This window comes from Theropithecus gelada, chromosome 1, assembly GCF_003255815.1.
Source record: "Theropithecus gelada isolate Dixy chromosome 1, Tgel_1.0, whole genome shotgun sequence".
Classification (NCBI taxonomy): domain Eukaryota; kingdom Metazoa; phylum Chordata; class Mammalia; order Primates; family Cercopithecidae; genus Theropithecus; species Theropithecus gelada.
In genome coordinates, this window is record NC_037668.1 from 147,631,926 (window position 1) to 147,652,450 (window position 20,525).

Here is a 20,525-nt window from a genome sequence, read left to right on the forward strand (position 1 = left end):
GAGAATTTATCTGTTATAACCCCCTTCTTGTTCATAATGTATTATGTATATACATATACACACACGTATATATATTCTCTTTTTTCCTCAAAGGGGCTTGTTAGAGTTTTAACTTATTGATCTTTTCAAAATATTAGCTATTTTTATTGTAGATCAATCTCACTAATTTCCCCTAAATCGTTATTTTGTCTTTTGTCTTTATTAATTCCTTCTTCCCACCTAATTTTAGTACACATTTTTGTGGTTTTTCAGGCGAATGAATGAGTGCTATTTAATTCATTCTTAAAGTTTAATACTAAAAGTGTTTAAGGCTAAGGGATTTTCTGAAAATAGCTTGGCTATATTAATTTATAGTGTTCCTGTTTGCATTGATCTTTAGGTAAACTGGAAACTGAGTTGTAACTTCCTTCTGTGAAAAAAGATTATTCTTCTTGTACAGAAAATAGTAATAGGGCAAGAGGATAGAGACAAAGTGACCAACTGAGGTCATTGCTATAATCCAAACCAGATGAGTGCCATTCATGGAGATGGGGAAGACAGGGAGAGGAACAATTTTGAGAGAGATTCAGACAGGTCAACCAACTGTGTCAAATTTTAATGACAATAAATTTTTTATCACTTGAAAGCAATCACCTACAACTTTTATTTACTATGCCACAAAATATACCCTGTTAATTTCATACACAATATCCTTTTTTTTCCTTTCTAACAGAATTCTGTCTTTGGTAGACAGTTGCACCCAGGAAACATTCCCAGGCCCCCTTACTGCTAGAAATGGCCATGTCAATCAGCTCTGGCCAATAAAATATAAATTAAAGTCTGCTGGGGATTTCTAGTATAGCTTTTGCTTTCATAATACAAAGGATAAATTTTTACCTTTTCTTCCCATCATGAAAATGAATGTAATATCTGGAGATGTAGCAGTTATGTTGCAACCAGGAGGTAACAAACATAAAGATGAATACCTATACCTTAAGAAAGGCAGAGTAGAAAGACAAAGTTTCCCAAGTAGCTGAACCTAAAGAGCAAATATTTACTAATAGTCCTCTTGCTTTGTGAGATAAATTCCTATTTTTGTAACCCATAATTAGCACTTGCGTTATTGTTAGCCAAACATTTTTTCAGCAGATATATATTTTTTGTGCCAACTTTATTACTTTCCAAACAGTCCTCTATATTCTTTGAGATCTGGTTTTGCCTGCTGCATTTTTGCAACGATCTCCCATGTTAAGAATACAACCTTTCTGTGAGGAAAAAGGAACACTTACACACTGTTGGTGGGAGTGTAAATTAGTTCAACCATTGCGGGAGACACTGTGGCAATTCCTCAAAGTCCTGAAGACAGAAATATCATTTGACCCAGCAATCCCACTACTCAGTATATACCCAAAGGAATACAAATAATTCTCTTATAAAGATACATGTACTTGTATATCCATTGCGGCATTAGTCACAATAGCAAAGATGTGGAATCAACCTAAATATCCATCAGTGATAGACTGGATAAAGAAAATGTGATACATATACACCATGGAATACTACACAGTGATGAAAAAGAACAAGATCATGTTTTTTGCAGGGATATGGAATGGAGCTGGAAGCCATTATCCTTAGCATACTGACACTGGAACAGAAAAACAAATACCTCATGTTCTCACTTATAAGTGGGAGCTACACAGTGAGAACACATGGACACAAAGAAGGGAACAACAGACATAGGTACCTATAATAGGGTGGAGGGTGGGAGGAGGAAGAGGATCAGGAAAAATAATGGGTACTAGGCTTAATATTCGGGTGATGAAATAATCTGTTCAACATACCCCCTTGACACAAGTTTACCTATGTAACAAACCTGCACATGTACCCCTGAACTGAAAATAGAAGTAAAGAAAGAATATAATCTTTCAAAATGAATGAGATATTTTTGTGTGTGCCATATATGAGTGCTAAAGCTGCCACATTCTCATATCATCTTTGAATGTTTTCTCTACCTCATTTATCATATTTGTTTTGTCAATTAAGTCTTGAAGTTCTTTTTCTTTATTAATCATCTCATACATCAGGCTGAGTAACAGTTTCCTTACTGGTTCCCCTATTTCAGTCCTTCTGTTTTCTAGGCCACCCGATATTCTGCTGCCACTCCTGGCTTCCCAATGCCATCATTATTTGATTCCTCTGCCCACAGCATAGCAGAGATTACCCAATACATGAGAATTAGACAAATTATATACTGGGAATGTTCTTCTCCAAAATCTTCCTGATCTCCTTTTACAGTCATGATTATTTTCACACAAGTGTTTTATTCTAATCAAACTGTTTTCCTGCCCTAAATATATCTGTCAAATATATTCTTCTCTATATTAAATTAATTCTTATCCTCTCCTTCGAATCCTATTCATTTTCCAAAATTCAGCTTAAGTCCCATCTTCTCTGTTAAAGCTGTCTTATGCACCAAGACCAAACTTTTACTTTCTCTCAAATCCCAGCAATTAATATCAGTATTTTTATCTTCTATTACCTCTGTTCACCTATAATGTGCCCCAGCTACCTTGAGCTAATCAACCAAACAAACTTTATCTTTGCTCAGGCTATTCTTCCGACCTGAAATGAGTTCCTTCTTCCCCTATTGGGAATGTAACGTGTCGTTCCAGACAAAGCTCAAAGATTTCTTCATTTTAAGCCTTGTTTCATTCTTTGCTTAAGATTACCAATCCCTCCCATACAACTTGTCCATTATAATAATTGTTTTTTAAATTTCTTATCTAGTTACTATTTGTTTACATGCTTTTTCCCTACAAAGGCTTACAACCATTAAGACCTCATACAGCAGCTCCTGTGTCCTCAATTCATAATTCATCAAATCATAGCTTTCTCTGTGAAAAGAAATTTCACTGATTATCTCATCTAATCCTCCATTTAATAAGAGAAATAATAAGCCTGCAGGCAGGTGGCTACTTGCATAGTCACAGCATTCAATTCCTCAGGCACGACCCAATCCTGTGAATGCTCAGGATAAAAAATATGAATCACAGATAGTTCCATCCAACAAGGAGCTAAAAATTTAGTAAAAATGTCAGATATATATATACACACACACATATGTTTGAGACAGAGTCTCACTCTGTCACCCAGGCTGAAGTGCAATAGCATGATCTCAGCTCACTGCAGCCTCAACATCCCAGGCTCAAGCAGTTCTCCCTCCTCAGCCTCCAGGGTAACTGAGACTATAGGCATGCACCACCATGCCCAGATAACTTTTGTATTTTTAGTAGAGATGGGGTTTCACCATGTTGGCCAGGCTGGTGTCAAACTCCTGGCTTCAAGTGATCTGCCCACCTCAGCCTCCCAAAGTGCTAGGATTACAGGCATGAGCCACAATGCACAGCCAGACATACATAATTAATAAAACACACCTCCTTCAAAAAATTGTGAAAATCATTCTGTACTATATATTTTCTAACGCTTCCATAATGCAATGGAAGAGAAATTCTATTTAGAAGGACAACAGTAGGGCATTTTTAGATGTTAGCAAGTATATTAACTTCCTACCAATTTAAAATTTAAAAGAGATGACCCATATGAGCCACCAATCAAGATCATCTGAATCAAATTGTATTTGCAACATTGTTTTTAATTTTGCGAATTCCACCGTTGTTACATAAATAAAGTGGTACAAAATTAAACAGAATACCCAAATGCATCTTATCTTCATTTGAAATTTATGTGACTAACATTTGCCCATCATCCATTTAAGAATAATAAAAAATAATTCTCATTTATGCCTGATCTCATGTTTCAGTTCATCTACTCTTTATTTTGCAAGACAGGCCATAATGGGAAACGTAAATAATTTGCCCAGGGCTCTTTAATAGTTAAATTTGGCCAGTTGTTTATTTTTTCCAGGATGGATTGGTGAGTTGTTAGTGCAGTCATAATTATGATCAGGGGCCATTCTTCTCCATAGTCAGAATTAGTGGCCATATGTGTCAAAATCAAATTTCTATTTAAATAGTTTCCCATGTTTGCATTGCCTACTACTAGAGACTTTCTATACTTCTTTGTATACTTGAGTATACTGTGCACATCCAGTGCATTATTGTTACAAAAAAAATTTATTCTGATTTTTTTCCATAACCATAATCGTCATTTTGTACATCTAAGTTTAAATTAAGTACAAACTATGGCCATTCATAGAAGGAAAAAGAATTATTATTTGACAAGTTCAGTATTCTGTGAGTTACTGATAATGAGATCCTCTAAGAGCTTAAAGAGTGGAGTTTGATGCAATTAAAGATCTTGCACTTTCTTAATTTGGTTACATTAAGTACCAATTCTTTTCACTAGCCTAAATATGGAACTACCCACAGGTCACCTTCTCCAGTAAACACGGCACTAAATTAAATGGCTGGTTGGAGCAATAGTTTTGCTTATTATAATTTGAAAACAAGACTATTATGAAAGGTAAGCACCTAATTTCTTTTACTTCAAACTACAAATGAATAAACTTCAAAAAGATATTGGATGCAGATGGGAGATGCTGGTTTTCAAATATTCAGTTATTGATTTCTGGGTTATCCTGAGTATTCATTCATTAAAATTGAATAAAACTGATTTATCAATATTGACTGAAGATATTGACTTTGGGTAAGATTTATTAGGCCTGAAAACTCTGAACTGGGTTCAGACAAATTCTGACCCTCAGTGAAAGGACTTGGGAATCATCCAAAGTGAATGCTAAAAAAGATTTGTAAGAGAAAAATCCCGTAAGTTCAACTAAACGGCTCAGTGATATAGATTTGGTAGCAATTTAGATGACAAATCAGAATAACTAGTCAAAATCCGAATTAAGTGACAAGTGACTAAGGGAAATCATCCGGGTAATGAAACTTGGATTTCATTTAGCCTGTTCCTATAATTAAGGGAAATGTGTCAGTTTCATTCTCTCAGTTGGCAATCATCTTAGTCTACTTGGGCTGCTGTAACAAACTACCACAGTCTGGGTGGTTTAAGCAACAATTTATTTCTTATAGTTCTCGAGGCTGGAAGTCCATGATCAGGATTGCCAGTATGGTCAGGCTCTTGGTGGAGGCCCTCTCCCTGGTTTGCAGATGACCATCTTCACGTTACATCCTCAGATGTCAGAGGAATGCGAGCTCTGGGCTCTTCATTCCCTCATGAGGTCCTTATCCCATCATGGAAGCTCCATCCTCATGACCTAATTGCCTGTCAAGCTCCCCACCTACTAACACCATCATGTTAGGGGTTTAGGATTGCAACATATAAATTTTGAGGGGACACAAACATCCACTCCATAACAGGCATCAAATGGTCTGTAGAATCACTTCCTAAAGATATTGAGTTGGACACAGTCCTTACACCTGCAACTGAACTGACACCCTTCCACCTTGGAAACTCAGACAGACAGCAACCTGAAGGGTAAACATCGGTACAAAGTAAAGACTGAAACTCAGACTTCTCTATCCTTCACGCAATTTTGAAATCTCGTCTCCTAAGATCCCTGTAATAATTTCTTTTTATACCTACAACAAATGCTTATTGGCCATTTTAATAAAGTGCCCCTACAATGCCAATTTTTCAAATTCCTTTATTTAAGGATAAAGCAAACTTCTTTCCCTTTCCTGGGCATAAACTGGTAAATACATTTAAAATGCTAACTGGTACTTGAGTAAATCTCTGATAACCAGGTTGTATTTTCCTGTTTGTTTGTTTGTTTGTTTGTTCGACTCTCAGTGATCTCTCTAGCAATCTGTTTTGTCTGTAGTGGCTGACAGTATCCCAGGGAACCTGGCTTAGTAAGATTGATTGGAACCTCCAACTTAGCCATTTCCTTGCAGAATGGTTACTTCCCCACCTCCTCCTTTTTTTTTTTTTTAACCTTTTTTTTTTTTTTTTCCTAATGATGTTACATTTGTCCTGCAGATGATGTAGAGCTCACTGCAGAGGATGAACGGCTGGGCTCAGATCGCTCCTTTCTTGGCAAGCTCTCACACTTCACACCAGCCCTCCTCGGCGCCATTAATATTATATATAGATACCCTTGTCACAGATTTACATTCAGTGATCCAAAATCAGGACGGGAGGGTGAAGTGTGTGTGAGGAGAGGGTGGAGGAAAGTGGGCTGATTTATTGTGGGGAATGTTAGAGAATAAAAAGGAGGTGATCAAATTTATATTAATGTCCTGACCTATATTCTTAAAACTGCTTTTTGCCCATTTCAGTGCTTAAGCATTTTGCTGCCTAAAGCCAAAAAAAAAAAAAAAAAAAGAAACAGAAATAAAAAGAAAAGGAAAATTAAGCACTATGTTGTCTTGTTATTTATTTATTCTATTTATTTACTGGAAAATGGCTTAAGTTATCATGCATGTGTGAGTTTCCGTAAAGAATATGGAGATGGAGATGGAGATGGATTGTTTACAGAGATTGAAATGCTTCTTGTCTCCCCTTCATGAAAACAGACAGTACCTAAAGATATGTGAGAGTTTTCATGCAATAGTCTGAAATGACCGGTAAGTTTCGTCTGTCCCGGCCTGATCTAGTGTAACATTACACAGAAAGACCTAACAGTGGATAAACTCATTTTATTATATGTGGGTACTATATTGAAGGTCAAGAAGAAGATTGACCATTTGAGATATAGAGATACTATTGGTGTGGTCGTCCACATCTAAAGTAGATTTTCTGTGGATGGGTCTTCTATTTTTCAAAGTTAGAAGTAATTTACCTTGGGTTTATCCTTAGTCTAAATTAAGATATTTAGCAATATTCTAAAACTCTTCTCCATGTTTTATGCTGGTGTCTATATTTGTGTTGTTCATTCTGCAAGGTATTTGTCAACACAACAACCTCAAAGTCTTACGTCCCAGTTCAATACAAATCATTCCTCATTGAGTCTGTTTGGGCAATCATTGGAGAATATCTGTAATTTCAGTTTCCTTGTCGTATGCAGCAGCATGGATTTCTGAGTCTCTCAAGTTTTTATTTGCTATTCAGGACTTGTTATTGAAGCTAGTTGCTTAGTGCAAAGAAAATAATGAGACATCCTTCATGCGTTTTCAAAATATTCTAAGAAATTTTACATGACACCTTTTTAAAGCACTTTTTGTATTTACCCAAAGAGACTTTACAGAATCTATAGAGACTCTGTACTGAATCTAAATCATTACCTTACAAGTATGCATAGTGGAATCACTGAGTAGACTGTAGTCATTGGATGAGTGGAGAAACGGGAATGACGAGGTCAATACTAAGAGCTATACCTTCTTTTATTTATTTATTTATTCCCAAGACGGAGTTTCGCTCTTGTTGCCCAGGCTGGAGTGCAATGGCACGATCTTGGCTCACTGCAGCCTCTGCCTCCTGGATTCCGGCGATTCTCTTGCCTCAGCCTCCTGAGTAGCTGGGATTATAGGCATATGCCACCACGTCCAGCTAATTTTTGCATTTTTTAGTACAGATGAGGTTTCACCATGCTGGTCAGGCTGGTCTCAAACTCCTGACCTCAGGTGATCCACCTGCCCTGGCCTCCCAAAATGTTGAAATTACCGCATCTCGCTGAGCTGTACCTTCTTATAGCTCAAAATTATCTACATCCAGAGAGGCTTGATGCTTATTAGCTTGAGACGATTTTTGATTTGATATAATTTTGGTCATTTTTATTTTTTGAGGCTCACTTATGTGCCAACCATTGTAGTGGATATTGGACTAAACCTTAATTTAGTAGTTGGCTCTCCACCCATTCTAGGCTTTTTGTGGTTCCTTAACTAATCCCTTTGCCCTAGTACCTGTTCCCTCTTGTGAAATGAACAAAGCACAAAACTGTAGACATTCATGAAATAGGCATTTGAAGGTGATATTTCTGTGAGTCCTCTCTAGTTTTGTATATATGGGTATGACTAATGCAAATTCTAGATTACCACTAATCTTTCCCAGACTGGAAACATAATTTCAGATGCCCATTACTGTCTAAAAGGCTGCCTCGTGGACTGAGAGTTTACACCAAAGCTTGTGCTCCATTGTAATTACTCTCTTTTTAAGTTACATGTCACATTCATCTGTTCATAGCTTGATTTTCCACCATAGATGACTGTTTCATTATTTTAAGGTGTTCTCTAGTGCTTTCTAAACTTGATCGTTTTAGTCTTTCTTTACAGAGGGAAGTGGTGTCCCACTAGGACTCTTCTCTTTATTTTTATTTTATTTGAGACGGAGTCTTGCTCTGTTGCCCAGACTGGAGTGCAATGGTAGGATCTTGGCTTACTGCAGCCTCCACCTCCCGGGTTCAAGTGATTCTCCTGCCTCAGCCTCCCAAGTAGCAGGGATTATAGGCATGCGCCACCATGCCTGGCTAATTTTTGTATTTTTAGTAGAGACAGGGTTTCCCCATTTTGGCCCAGCTGGTTTCAAACTCTGAACTCAAGTGATCTACCTGCCTCAGCCTCCCAAAGTGCTGGGATTCCAGGTGTGAGCCACCACGCCCGGGCCCCAATAGGACTCTTGAGACACAGGTTGGTCGGGCATACCTAGGACAGGTAGAGTACAGGCCACCATCAGAGGATGCCTGGCACTTAAGGCAATTACTTACACACCTCTGGGTCTGCAATTGACTTCTAGAGACCGATAGGCCATTTTCAGTTCTGCCCTGAGACCCAGGCAAGGTGGGATCCCTGGTCCTGGGTCTGTGTAACAAAGGCTTCTGCAGATCACAAACGCTGAAACACAAGACCAATTTTATTCTTTCCTAACAATATTTCTAGAAGGATCTGTAACTAATTGAGTACTCTGGCACTATGGGTGGGGTACCTTCTAGAGGAAGTAGAGCTAGATGCCCTAGGCTAGAGAGCAGAGCTGGGAGTGTGCAAGTGCATACAGAGAAGGAGAAGACCCAGCCATAGTCCTGACTCATCAGAGGAAGAGAGGCTTGGCTACTCCAATCTCCCAAACACTACATTCCTTCCCTGCTTTGTTATCAGGGCTTTTGTTTTTGAGAGGCATTTGGAACTACCTGAGTATCATGAGTGGGAAAAGTATGGGGCAGGGGAACCTGTCCCTCTTGGCTCCCTGAGGAGCCTGATATGGCCACTCACCATTCTGGATTTGAGCTGGTCCCTGCCCAGGTGTCCAGTGGTAGGCTTTGCCCCAGCAGATCAGGTTCCCACTCAGGCTTAGCAGCCTGCAGGGTAATTTCACAAACTCAGCCCCGGTGAGTAGGCTGAGGCCTTGAGGGTGGGAGCACCAGGATAGAAACAAGAACCAGGCCTTGGGCAGAGGTTGAGTTATAAAATTTGAACATAAGACACATGAGAAATGGGCCTCCATTTGTACTATTGTTTAGGGCCTCATAAATCTTAGTGGTAGTCCTGGGTGCTTTCTCTGCCCAATCTAGATTCTGGAAATCATAGATTTTTCACTCTGGTGATGCCTTTGCAATCTGACCCTTATCATGATCTTAATTACACTTTGCATTTGAATCCCATCTCTTTTCCTCATATTTGACATGTATTTCTGGCCCAAGCTTATTTTGCTTACTGGTTTAATGTTGCTTATACCCTCCTTACGTTGGCCTAGGAATCACACCTAGAAAGGTTCAGCTAGAGAGACCCACCATCCCCTTACCGCAACTATCCTCAAGTAAATATTCTTTTGGAGTGAATGGGGGCAGCAGGGTGTGTTAGGTGAGAAATATGCAATTTGAAAACAAATCACAATGGAAAGAAGAAAGCAGCACTCATAAAATGATTTCTTCAAGTTCAGTGACATGCTTTTGTTGTAACTGGTGGTAACATTAATAGCCACTCATGAATCACTGTGCAGGTCCCAGCGTAGAACTTGGCTCATGCCACCCTGACACTTACTTAGAAGTTGAGTGCTAAATGGCAATGTAATATTAGGGGCACTATTCAATTTACATTAAACTGTCCTCGTTTGGTGGCTGTTCAATGGGAGCTCCCTGGGTGATTTGTAAAAGGCGGGCAGCTAATGGTGCTGGCATCTTCGCCTACATTTTTGCTATAGGAAAAAAAGTTGCACATACAAACTGTTTACATTGACAGTAATCCTCTTACTCCATAAAATCACTGCAAATTAAGTCAGTAGGTTTTCAGACAAAATGAGTTAAGAGTCAGTGTGGAGAAATTTCCCTATTTTTCCATGTGCCACTTTCTTTCAATTTGATCAGATTTGTAGTCTCTTTCTCAAAGACTATAGAAAACATGTTAGTCAAATTTTCTTAACTTTTTATTTTTACAAACATTCAAACAAGATGGCAACTTGTAAACCTCGAAAATAGAGGCTTCAAGTCACAGACTGAGCATTCTTTGAAACATCGTAGCTTCAAAGCATAGGTCTAAGCTCACAGGAAGTGGAGCTCGCTAAGAAAAAACAGACTCTCTCATGCCGTTGCCCACCCAAAATGACCTTATCTAGTTAAACCACCTTAGGACTAAAGAGAACAGCTACCAGCTGTATCTCTTGTCTTCTCTATATTTATTTCTTTATCTATTTTAGGTGCTTGCTGACGATTTTCCTAGTATGTATTAGCATCGTGGAATATTATTTCATGGGAAGGCAGTATTATAGTCAGACAGACCTCGGTTTACTACCAACCCTCTCCTTACTAGATATGTGACCTTGGGCATTCTACTTACCTTCTCTCAATGATCAGTTTTCTCATTTATAAGCAAAAAATGATAGAACTTTATCAAGATGGTGGGGGAATTAAATGAGATAACCTGTGCAAAGCAGTGACAGAAAGCACAATAGAGTTAACCAAATGTAGACAGCTATGAGGAAAAGTATCAAGCAGTAAGAGAGTACAGGTGTTCCTGAAGCTTCTTCTCTGCTCTGCTAACATAGATTGTGATCTAGACCCTATCATCGTAGTGTGCTTTAACTTGTTTGATTTTCTTTACCATTAGGACAGTTATTATACGTGAATCAAAACAAGCCTTATAGTCTGGCTGTCAGGAATTTATCTTATGCTGATCCAATTTAATCTAAGGGAATATTGCACATAAATGATGTCTTTATAGACAAGGGCAAGGACCTGGTCTGTCTTGCTCACCTCCGTATGCTCTGCACACAGCAGTGCCTGGCATATAATAGATGCTCAATAAATATTTGTTACAAGTATTAAAAAATGCATAGAGAACTTTGTGACTAGATGTGAGATTTAAATGGCAGCACAGGCTACCAAATGGGGTGCCTTTTGGTATTAGAAAATAGCAACAATAATTTATAACATATAGGTCATTCTAACTGCATATATCTCACCTTTAAAACAGGAAACGGTGGGGAGGAAGCCAACATTTTATTAACAGGATATGAATTTGGTTGTGCTCGGGACATCAAGTGATTATTGTTGATGTAATTAGAGATAAATTAATTTCCTTCAAGTTTTGTTCATAATTTTTATAAATGCCTTTTAATGTTTTAAATGTTAATTTTGTTATGAAGTCAGTATATTCAGATGAGAGAATTAAACCAAATTAATTTCAATGCCCAGGACTCTTAATTGTCAATCACAGTAGAAGTCTCCTTTTGCCCACTTTACAATTAGCCCTAATTATAGGTCTATAATATGTTTATTTGGTTACTCAAAGTTTGTTGTGCTTTGAGGTATAAAACAATACAAGGAGCATTTAAAATTTGTGGCAAATAAAAATCAAAAGACACTGTGGTCATAAAAATAACTCTTTGAAGTAGCCTAGGACATTATCTACCTATCTGGAGAAACACACAGGTATTTTCAATGAGTTCCTCAGGCTAAATGTGTGTCAATAAAGAAGGATACATGTTTAAGTTACAATATTATAATGTTGTAAATAAGAAAATGATCTGTCAACTTCCTTAACTTTGATAGCCATGGCTGTTCCCCTAAAGAGCTATCATGAAATTACAAAACAACTTTCTCATGGTCCCTTTTGGCATCCCCTGTATAGCCAGGTCCAGAAAAGCAAAAAGAAATATTGAGAGGTGGGCAAGAAGAGAAGAAGATAGAATAATTGATGGAACAAAGTTTCATAGGAGAGGGGAGGAATCTTAACTGTATTAAGTACACAGTCAAATGGATTCTCTCAAACAATGAATCAGGGCATTTTATCTCTTAACAGACAAAAAGGGCATTTCATCCCCTAACAGAATAAGGGAGGAGATACAGTGATACTTGTTATGGAAGGAAGAGAAACAGAAAATTGTAAAATGACCTTGTTGTCCTCACTTGGAAGTTTCAGTAGAGTTAAGAAAGTTCATAGTAGCCAATTGGTAGTATGGGCAAAGGGTGAGGGAGGGTGCAAGGTGTTTAGGGGTGAGTTGGAAGTTTAATAAGATATTTGATAAAAGGCAAGATAATTTTGAATTGAATGAATCTATGTCTGGGATGGGACATTTGCCTTAGAGTCATAAAGTTAAAGTAATCTAAAGTATTGGGGATAGAAGTGTCGAAATGGTGTCTAATAGCTTAACTAGGGAAGGAAATAAAGGCAGGGAGGACTCATAAACCTGAGAACTGGAAAGGTTACCTGACTGGAAAACAGCATGTGTTCCGGGAAAATTGATGAGGCACCTGGTAAAACAACCTGTTTTGGGTCAAATATGTGAATTTCAGAATTTGTAATCTTGAAGGTGGGAAACTCACATATGGTTGATATGACAGCTGGGATGAAGATCGTACTATTTGTGCCCTCTCTTTATTAGAAGAAAATGCCGGGGGTTAAGGGGCTGGTGTGGGTGAGATGGGGTTAGACATCTTAGGCACTTATTGTTTTAGTTTTGGATTCTATTTTGCCACAAATATATACTTCCATAGAACAAAGAAAACTACACTTGCATTTACAATTTGTGCTACTGAATCATGCACTATCATGTTCCGTGTTTTATACAGCTAAGTTTTTTTCTTCTTGTATACTAGGATAATATGTTGGGATGTTTTTTGTTCCCATATCCCAGGATAATGATGGGATATTGATGTTCTCATATACTAGAATCATATGTTGACAATATGTTATCCTCATATACCACAATAATATGAAGGCTACATCATGCCATGCGCACAGTGCTGCTCTACCAACACACTAGCTGCACCCTGTCCAAGTCAAATCACTGCAACTATTCCACAGCTTTGAGCTTCTCAGGGACAAAATCTATGTCTTATTCATCTCTGTATTCATCACACTTAGCAAAATCTTTGACACTTAGTGAGAATGTTTGATAAATATTTGGTAAATAAAGAAGTGAATGAATAATGACAAGTCTCTGTAATCCCAGCTACTTGGCAAGCTGAGGCATGAGGATCATTTGAGGCCAAGAATTCAAGACCAGCCTGGATAACACGGCAAGACCCCGTCTCAAAAATAAAAAAAATTAAAAGATGAAATGAATACATTAAATAAGGAGAGCAAGAGTAGAACAGAAAATAAAATTATAATTCAAGTTCGAAAAAAGTAGAGAAATGAAGATGGAGTTCAGTGGATGACATGAGGATGGGGAAACAGTGCTCTAATTAAATGACATTAATTTGAAATAGGGAGTTCTACTGAATTATGCTTGGGGAAGTAGCAATGGGAAATGAGAAGAATTCAGACTCTTCCCATTAGCACTGGGGAGGGTGCATGAACAGTAACTAGAAAAGGTGGTGAGGGAGGAGGTGTCATCAGGGAAAGCCATAAACAGTGCTGAAGTCCTTCAAGGAGAAATGATTCACAGTAACACTGTGCGCCTATTAAAAGAATGTGACATTTTCCTTGGTGCTTGTCAAGGCATATATTTTAAAGTTTGCTTGAGTGTGGCTTTGCTCTTTCAAGAAGTCTGAGGGAAGATTAACACCTATTTGTTAAATATTTCTCATAGAGTTAATTTTCCAATCTTGTTCTTTATATTGCTACAGTCTGCATAACATGATTTAAAATTCTGGTCTCATGTGGCTAGTTCCAAAGTACAGTTTTGATTAATCAGAGAATTGGTTTAATCACTTGTTGCAAGGAATAATAAATTTCTGCAGCTGAGGACTCTACAGCTGCCTCTTGAACTAGGTATGTTTTGGCCTGCTTCTAAATATTAGATATACTGTGCCATGTTATCATGTTCAAATAGGATTGAATTATGAAAAAGCTTTGAAATGAAAAATAAAGCAATATTATGAGAGTAGAAGCAGGAAAACATATGAATTTTATTAGGCTTTTACCTAATTAAAATGTTTTACCTAATGAAAGAAAAACAAAATGTTTTACCTAATGAAAGAAAAATAAAATGCAAAATAGTGGTAAAATACCAAAAGGCTATTTGATGAGTGGTTAAAACTGCACCCAGATGGTGATACTAAGAGATCTTATAAAGTTCCAAAGTGAGTTGTAGCAAGTTCACAAATCATTGGCCTCTCACCCTTCACATTCTGAGTTTTATACGTAGAAATATCTGCTATGTAAGACAGAAGCCATTCTCCCATCCCTACCATATTCTGCCTAACATAGTAGATTGTTAGGTGTTTATTGTGGTCATTAATGCCAATCACCAAGATAAAGGGTAAAGGCATAAATGTCATATAGCAGGAAACAAGTTAAATAGCAGAACTGAAGTGTTACCTCAAAATATTCATAAACCAGGTTTCTATTGTTCTAAGTAATGAAGCTTCCATGTCAGACCCACCAGGTTCTGATGTGTCTCTTTTAAATTTCTGAGATTTCAGAAAGAAATTTGGAATTCCTGAGAAAGTGGGATAAGTAATTTTTATTTTTGAACAGCAGTTTCACTCAAATAAATTTCAACTGTCAGATCCTGGTGACTTGCAGCAAAAACGAATACCACACTGATGTTATAGATCATAGGTCTTTTTACAAAGAATTGTGTTTCCTGTGATGGGCCAAATTCATAGAAATAAAAGACAGGAAATCAATGCCTAGAGCAAGAAATGAAGTAAAAGTAGGCTTTGTCCTAAGCATGTTGTTTGCTTCCATTTCATCTTTGTATCAATAGACTTTGTTTCTTTCTATTCCATTATTACAGCAATAGACTTTCTTCTTGTTGTCCATGTTCTCCAGAAATGTCCCAGTCCCGAAGTTTTTAATGAAAATTCCAGGAGAACCTCTGGTTCTGATATGGGTTGGCTATATCCCCACTCAAATCTTACCTTGAATGGTAATAATCTCCACAGGTCAAGGGCAGGACCAGGTGGAGATAATTGAATCATGGGGATGGTTTCCCTGTACTGTTCTTATGGCAGTGAATAAGACTCATGCCATCCGATGATTTCATAAATGGGAGTTCCCTGCACGAGCTCTCTTGCCTGCCACCATGTAAGACATGACTTGCTCCTCATTCACTGTCTGCCATGATTGTGAGGCCTCCCCAGCCATGTGGAACTGTGGGTCAATTCAACCTCTTTGCTTTGTTAATTACCCAGTCTCAGGTATGTCTTTACTAGCAGCATGGGAACAGACTAATACAGGTCTCTTCTTTCTATATTCACTCTGAATATTACTTAAACCTGTGCTTCTTAACTGAGCTGGGGGCACTGCTGTGCTGTAAGGGGCATTTTGGTTGTTACAGAGCTGGAGGTACTCCTGAGCTGGCCCTAGGAGGTTGGATAACAGGAAGCTGTTTACATGTTTATATTTTTCTGCAGGAGTCTTTGAAGTTATATTATTCATCTTTGTTCCTCCAGCACCAAGCTCAACAGATATTTGTTGAATGAATGAAGAAGTGAATAAATGAGAAAAACAAAAAGTGTGTATTTTAAATTATAAACAATGTTTGCTAGGACAAATAGATTTTTTAAAATTTACTCTACTTTGTTATACAAAATATTTAAGGGAAACATGAATTCAAGATTTAGAGGAGTTACAAACTTTTGAACGGATAAAGAACCATATTTTTAATAGCCTTTCAGGTTTATTTACTTAGTGAACCGTTGCATTTTTGACAGTTTTTGTGATTGATGAAAATTGCCAAGGGAATAACTGCCTTACAAAAATCAAGAGACTCTTCAATCCCCCCTTTTAAGAAAATCTATTTTCTTAACTGATGAATATCAGAATTTGCTTCCACAACCTCAGATGGGAACATGTTCAGAATCTTAAAAGAACAACTCAGAAGAAAACCGTTCTGGAAGTCTATTTCTGTCAGAATGTTGTAATTTCCTTTAGAAACTCCAGCTGTTCCACAGCACGCAGTTAAATTAAGTGTAAGCGCTGTTAAATAGGAGGTAACCATTAGAATATTTTTAAAAATATGACTAGCATCCAATGTTTTAATCAAATAATTTGCTAATCACTCGCTGTGGTACAGCCTCCCAATCAGCAGCTCTGTTACTCCATCCTCCTGGCTGCCTGAGCCCTGCGCTCCTGCTCCTCCCCCTCCTCCTCCTCCTCCCCCTCCTCTCCTTCCCCCCTCCTCCCCCTCCCCCTGCCCCCTCCTCCCTCGGCAGCTCACCAGGCCCTTATTTTTCTTTGGAATGTTCCTCGGAGCCCATTAAGGAGTGCTTTAATCCAAGAGGATCTAGATGATCAAGAAAAATTAAGCTCCTAATAACAGCAAAATCGTAAGAAATTTGGACAAAATGACTCTCCGCATCACAGATTTTGTTTACTAGTGGGTAATTAATTCTCCACATATGTTGGGAACATCTGTCGCCGTGACCTGCCATCGGATCTGCGAAATGACTGCTGTGCGGTTTCCCGGCAGGTCATTAGCAGCGCTCTGAAAGGAAGCGCCTTCCTCCTGCCCTCAGCCCGGGCAACTTTCTCTTTAGCTGGGAGTTTCTCCATGTAAGTTCCTGGGCGTGAGATGCCCTCCGCCACTTTTCTCTGTGTCACCGGCGGGCACCTCTAGCCACCCTCTGTGGTCCCCCAACTAGGTGTAAAGCAGGAGGAAAGCCGTTTCCTGGTCATGGGGAAAGTAAGCTGGACGGTCAGGTGCTCGAAGAAGCCTCGCTGAGGCAGTCGGGCTGTCTTGCTAGGTGGGGTTGAAACTCTCCCAGGGCAGCTGAATAGGATCCAACAAGAGTCTGGATGTTTGTGACTTGTGACTTTCCAGTCTAATTGGTGAAAAATTGGGCTCAGATTTCTAAGGATCATCGCCAAGAGGCCTGGTCTTGACAGAAACTATAGATGGCAAAGAAAGTCTGGGAAGGGGCTTTGGCACATATTGTGAAATGCCATCCACTGATTGGCATTCTGCAATTCAAGTGGAGGGGAGGAGAGGCTTGTGGGAAAGGAAGAGCATTTGCCCCTCTCCCTGAGATTCTGATACAAGGCCAGCTCTCCTCCTGGCAGCTCTAGAGGCCACCAAGTATCCTGGAAAACCAGACATGAAAAATCGCAGATATATAGGGATTTTTAAAGTAAAGTGGTGACAGAAGGGACTCTGCTGACCACTAACTATGGGTGATGAAATTTGCACACATTATAGGTTCCGTAAGTGTCCTAACACAGCACTTAACGCACTTTGCTGTTTGTCACTTGCCAGTTCTCCACTAGCACAGTAAGCTTCCGAAATACAGGAAATTTGCCTTGCTCATCTTGGTATCTCTAGCATCTTATTATGTTATCTGTTGCAGAGCATATGCTCAAAAATGTGTGATAAATGAATGGATGGATGGATGGATGTTACAGTTGTTCCTCACTACAATCCTGCAAAGCGGGTGTTACAATCTCCATTCTTCTAGTAAAGAAACAGGCTCAGAGAGTTTAAGCTGGGCTAGTGTTCCTACTCAGCTCTGTCTACATGCAGCATCCAGGCACTCCTCAACTAGAATGTTGTCTATAATAAGAGCCATTGCCTGGAAAGGTTGGGTGATGATCTCCCAGAGAAGAAAAAGATTTATAACTTCTTGTTAATTTATTGAGTTACAATTAGTTAAATCTTTTTCTTAAAGCATTTATTAAGCATTTATAGTGGGAAAGAGCACAGATCATGAGGAAATCCAGACCTCCTGGATTTCATTCCTGGTTCAGCCATCATCATGTGCAAGTACTTGACTTCCTTGAGCCATAATTTCCTTCTCTGTAAAATGAGAAGACTAATAGTTTCTGGTTCATAGGATTGCCATGAAGATGACATAAATAATGTATGATAAACACAGTGTCTGGCATATAGTAAGTGCTCAATTAATTGTGCAAAAGAGAAACCCGTTGCTTCCTGTGTTGCTTTTTTAAAGTTATACTAAACCCATATTCCATACAACTGGCATTTGTCACCTGATTATAATTATGGTTCTTGTAGATCACCCTTTCTAGTTACTAGAATTGTGTTCAGTACTTTATAATTATGTGAGTAGTTATTTCTAAGTGCTTAATACCTGCTTACTTTTTCAGAGACTGCACTTCATGGTGGCAGGGGCTATTTTATACACTTTAGTGCTCGAATTCTTGGCTGAATTATGAAACATCTTAGTAGGGTTGCAGTTAAGTGAATCAGAAGAAAATAAATATTCCATAAATTCTTAAACTGGATAATCAAATTAAGTTTATTGAAATGCAGCCTACAAAATGTCTGCTTAGTACCAGAGCCAGCTTTTTTCCCTGGCTTTCAAGTTAGATTTTGATTCTAAATGGATACTTTTTGAGCAAGAGCAGGATATAAAATTTGGGATCTAGTTTTAGCCTTCTCGCATAGAAATTAGGAGAGATTTTTGGACAGTGAAAGAATGGTCAGTTTTGGAAACGTGGAGAGTTGGAAGCCTCCTCTCATCTTGGGGCCTGATGTTTTCTGTATCTCACTTTTGATGGGCAGAGTCCACCTAAATTTCACTGGTGTCCTTTTATGTCCCCCTTAGTGACTCTAGTCTGTTAAAGAGGGTAAGAAAAATGAGACGTGATGGCCAACATGATATACCTGTATGTATCATGTTTAGACAAGGTTGAGGATGCATTGGAGCCAATACTCCTATTTAAGAGAGCGTAAGTAGAGATTTTGGAAAAGTAAGAGCAGCAGAGACACCTTTCAAACACAGAAATGAAAAAGCAAAGGCACCTACAGACAGCAAACATAGATGTACATTAATATAGGGTTAAAAGGACGTCTAGCTTAATATTGGTCTTTTCAACCCCACTCCATAGGCCCAGTTCCTTTCAGGGGAATGGACAAGGAACACTGCCTAAGCTCTTCTCGTGTGTATCACCGTCACGTAGCCCTGACTTGTGAAAGTGCCTATGATTCCTTCATCTAGTAGTTTGTTTATTTAATGGGTAATTATTGTGGAGACTACAAGCTAATATTTACTTTTTAATTTGGTGTTTCTTTTTAACACTATTTTTTAGTGGTTTTGAGCCCTCACCACCTCTGATAAATCATTTTAATTTATTTCAATTCAACAAACATTTCTCAAATGCTCATTATGAGCCACACGTTATACTTAGGGCAGGGTATACACAGATTTATAACGTAGGCCCTGCCACTGAGAAGTTGACCACAAATAAAGATGAAATAAAATGAGATGAATGACCCAGGAGGAGTATGTCTGAGTGTTACTGGATCACTGAAGAGGGAACATGAAACTCTATCTTGAATGACACTGAGATGTTCCATGAAAGAGAGGACGCTTGACTTGACTCTTGAGGGATGAGTAACTGCGTAGCATCGTGATCAGGAATACGGACCCTAGAGCTACCTGGGCTCACATTTTGGCTCTCCCACTCCTAGCTATGAGATTACAAGCAAGTTGCTTAATTCCCCTGTTCCTTGGTTTTCTTACCTATAAAATAGAGGTATTAATAGCTCTTGCTGCATAGTGTTGTACAAATTTGTATTAGTAAAATGCTTAGAACTCTTCCTAGCACACTGTGGTGTTAAAAATGTGTTAAGCAAATAAGGACACAAAATTACCTGAAATGATCCAAGGAGGAGAAAACCATGGTGTGTCCAGGAACCAATGAACAATTCTATAGGAGTGGGGTGTAGTTTGTTTATTGGCTGGTCCCCTCTGGATATTAGCCATGGAAACCTAGACAAATTATTTCATGTTGGGACTTTCTTTCCTGCATAATACTGTTTTACATATTGCTAATTGAGGGTCCCTATAGATTTACTGCAGCTGGTTCCCCGGGTGAGGCCACTGTTGTTTCCTATTCAGTTGTACAGCTGTCATTCAATCTCAGTGCATATTGTCACAAGCAGCCCACTCATTGTGCCAAAATTTCCATTTGCTCATGGTCTTATGGGTACATTTGTCACCAGTTTTTACTTGTATCTGACATTCCTGGTTGGGAAATGTTGGGGTCACCCACATGTGTGGGAAAGTAAGTGACAGCATGGGGTTGGGCCAGCTTGGAACTCTTTGTGCCTGACCTCCTGAGCTCCGTATCTTATTGCAGCATAGCCAGGATGCTATACTCTTTCTTTAATACAGGGACTTCTTCTACATTTGCGACATACCATGGCCAAAGTGCAAGTCTCTGTGCACTCTACCACTTAGATTCCAGTATCTACTTGGATTTCAGTCTCCAGGGTCAATCTTTGGAGAACTTTGAATGACAGGCTGAGGAATTTAAACGTAATTCAATAAACTATAAAAAGCT